The following is a 3,988-nucleotide window of genomic DNA, read 5'->3' on the forward strand; positions in this document are numbered from 1 at the left end:
ATATATATATATATATATATACATACATATAATACGACATACAGCCTGCGATGGGTAAATTGTCGCCACTATATATACTTAATTTCGTGCATGCGCACAGTTTGTTTTTGATTCTGTCGAGTACTCAGTATAGGAGAGTCAGTTAAGCACCGACTGTGAGAAAAATATTACCATGACCGATTCACTCTGCCAGAAATTTGAAACGACATTCTCTGCTGCTAGGAATTCGAACTGGAATCTCCAAAAGGAACATTTGGGGGTGCTTCGGTATCAAACTGAGGACAGAGGAATGTGAAGACATGCACTGAGTGTGATCAAAATCAAACATGCAGTCAACATGGAGTGATCACTAGTGATAATGACGATATGCCTCCATTCATCTTCGCACACTGCCTCAGACACAGCACGGCGGCCTACATCAAGTGTCTGGATGTGGTAGTGCTGTCGTGAGTCAAGTGGGTGGCTGCTGGAGGAACCCATGTCTTGCAACAGGACTCTGCACCAAGCCACACAAGCAAGAGAACCCAGTCATAGCTGTTAGACTATTTCTGCGACCACATCACCCCTAACATCTGGCCAACTAACTTCCCAGATTGCAACCCCCTTGATTATTATGTGTGGGGCGCAGTTGAACGAGAAGCCCAACAAAACTCCTTGTAACACCAAAGATAAACTGATGGAAAGGTTTATGGCAGCATTCACCAACTTAAACAAGGAGACTGTCCAGAAGAGTTGCAGGAAATTCCAAAGTCGTCTGGAGGCCGTGGTTGATGTTAGTGGTGAATTCATTGAATAAATTTACTCTTACTATTTCAAGATATTTTTGAGGTAATTGTGGTAAATATATCAGTTAAAATGAGATGTCAGTTTTATTTTCATGTTTGCTATATTTAGACGACTGTTCATTCACTGCACCATGTCTATACACAAAATGTCCACAGAAGCACTCCCTGATTTCAAACAGATGTAACATATAAATTTATTGTAATTATGTTTCACATTTAGTAGCTCCAGCTGCAGGATTTCATTCAGTTTCATGTGGTGGAGGTAGCATTAAAGGTACTCAATGTGCGCCCCTCTGATTGCTCGGAAAACATCGATGCGATAGTCCAGTTCGGTTCCGACGCTCAGCAGTATATCCTGTGTTACCATGCGAAATGCTTCAGTGATAGAAATTTTCAGCTCCTCCAGGGTTACAAGTAGTGGTGGTACGCAAACTGCGCTTTTCACGTAACCCCAAATAAAGAAGTCACAAACAGTTAGGATCGCTGACATTTCAAGTCATTTGCAGGACACCAGATCATCTCGCGCAGTAATACCAATCCATCTGTTTGGTAAGTACTCAGTGGGAAATCTGTTGACAGCAAGATGCCAATGCAGTGGAGCACCGTTTTGCTGGAAATGATAGGGAGCAGCTAGTTGCGAAAACATGCAATTGGTCAGCATCTCCAGGTAACTTTGACCAGTAACAGCTCCTCTCTCAAAGAGGAAAAGGCTATACACTGTCTTCTCTGATACAGCACAAAACCTTTTGATGGATCTCGCTCAATTTCCTGGGTAGTGTGCGGATATTCAAGCCCCCATATCCGCACGTTATGCCTATTGACTTTGCCGTTCAAATGAAATGTCGCCTCATCACTGGAAATGATTTTTCAGGGCAGGTTATCATTATCTTCCTTTAATCACAAAATTCAAATCGCATTCGATTGTTTTTCGGGTGGAGTTTTCGACTAATTGCAGCTTGTACGGGTGAAAGTTTAGGTGTTTTTGTAAGATCTCGCAAACTGTACTTTTGGAGGAGGTGTAACTCTCGGCTAGGTTTCCGTATTGACTTTTTGGGCTGTGCGCAAATTTTCTTCTCACTGGATCAATAACTTCCTGAGACTGGTGATAGACCAGAATGTCCCTTTCTCTGATCACAGATACACCCTTTCTGACTGAAATTGTTGTACAATTTCCGAATGGATTTGGGTGTAGGTGGAATCGTATGTTACTTGAGTCTGAAAGCACGTTGCACGGCGACAACACTGTTTGATCTTGCAAATTCCAGAACACACCGGCTGTGTTGTTGTGGGGTGATGGCTATTTGTAAATTTCCTTGCATCCCTGTGGTTTTCATATCAAAGATAGCTAATCCCTTGAAAAAATGGAATAACTGCTGTTAGAGAATCAGTTCACATCATGCTCATCAATATATTTAAATTAGTTTAAATACTATATCTTCATGAAATCAGGGAGCATTTTTGTGGATACCTTCTCAAAGCTCGTTTTTCCAGCGTTCACCACTTCACCTCCTTATGGCTTAACAGCCCTCACAGTTTGTTTTTACTGTTTTGTTCTCACTGCCCTGTTTTTCTTACCACTTTAACCCTCCGCAAAAGATACCAAATTTTACTTAATTTGCTTTGCGGGATGGACTGTCTTAACCAAGTCGCGTCTTGTCTCTACCTTCGAAACGCGGTGTAGATAAAACAGGGGACAACTGATGAAGGGAATGTTCTTTATGTTGCTTGTCTCATTTCTCTATTTGTTTCTCTATTTGCATAGGAAATATGTAGACGTCTCTAATTGTAACTGTATATGGTACACACACGAATATTGCTAGAAACAAGATTTAAACCACTTATAGCTGCGTAATAGCACAGTTATGTATTCTGACAGAGTATATAACTATCTCATGGGAGAAGCAAACCAAAACACTTGACTGCACAATTCTATTTTAATGTGAGTTGTCAACAGTATACGAACTCAGTATCAATAGATTTCCACTATAATATAAATATTCTCAAGACTTATTCAAAATTATATTTACTTTCGGTTACTAAATTCCTTACCTTAGTAGATCTAATAATTACGAAATGAAACTTTACACAAAAATTTGTTTTACGATATTGTCATGGTATCGATAGTAATATGAATGCAAACAATAAAATATTCTTTTTTGTTATACATTGATTTATATTTCTGCCCCTTTTTTTGTTATCTAACATCTACGCTTTAAACTGTTCCATATTACGGAAAGTCTGCTGTGGGCTAAATCTGTTGCTCTTTGGCTTAAAATAAATCTTTTCAGAGTTTTACTAATGGCAAATACACTCAAAATAAATATGGATGAAGAATATGAAATTCTGCATTTATCTTCTAATATATACATATATAACTTATTCTATATTTAGAAGGACTGAATAAAAACTGCAAAGCAGCAGTCACGCGCACGCACAACGTGCGCGAGCGCACATACACACAAAAATTATGTGTATTGGCCATTCCAATTTAGTACAATGAGTAATAGTTTCATCATTTGGTTTGTTATTCATAGCAAATAAATAAATAAAAGATAAATAGAAAATAAATTAAAAGTAGAATAAACCTATTCTGGTACTTAGCGACACGGCCTTTTAGCAACATAAATATTAATGGAGGACTCTGATATAATTTTATAGATTTAAGGATTTGTAAACCGTATTTTCAGGACTTACTAAAAGAAATCAAAATACGATAGGTTGCTGCTACATGGCTAACAATAAGGGCGAGTTAAAGTGTCCTTAGGGCATATAGCGAGCTCCACCCTCAAAGTCAGGGAAAGTTCATGAATCACGTGAAGCGAAAAGTATGAAATAGTTTGTAAAAACAGGAAATTAGAAAGAAACGTGAAATGGAGAGAATATACTGAGTGAGTTTACCAGAGTGGTACAGTAATGCCTGGTACGACATCCTGTGTGGTACAGAAGGGGTAGAGAGTTATGACCACTGACACCTGTAGCAATGGCACAAGAATAAGAAGAAACAGAAAAGAAAACAAGCAAGCAAGAGGATGGAGTAGTAGTAGTAGTAGTAGTAGTAGTAGTAGTAGTAGTAGTAGTAGTAGTAGTAGTAGTAGTGGTGGTGGTGGTGGTAGTAGTAGTAGTAGTAGTAGTAGTAGTAGTGGCAGTAGTAGTAGTAACAGCAGCAGTAGTAGGAGAAGGAGTAGTAGTAGTAGTAGTAGTAG

This window comes from Octopus bimaculoides, chromosome 4 (genome assembly GCF_001194135.2).
Source record: "Octopus bimaculoides isolate UCB-OBI-ISO-001 chromosome 4, ASM119413v2, whole genome shotgun sequence".
Taxonomy (NCBI): Eukaryota; Metazoa; Mollusca; class Cephalopoda; order Octopoda; family Octopodidae; genus Octopus; species Octopus bimaculoides.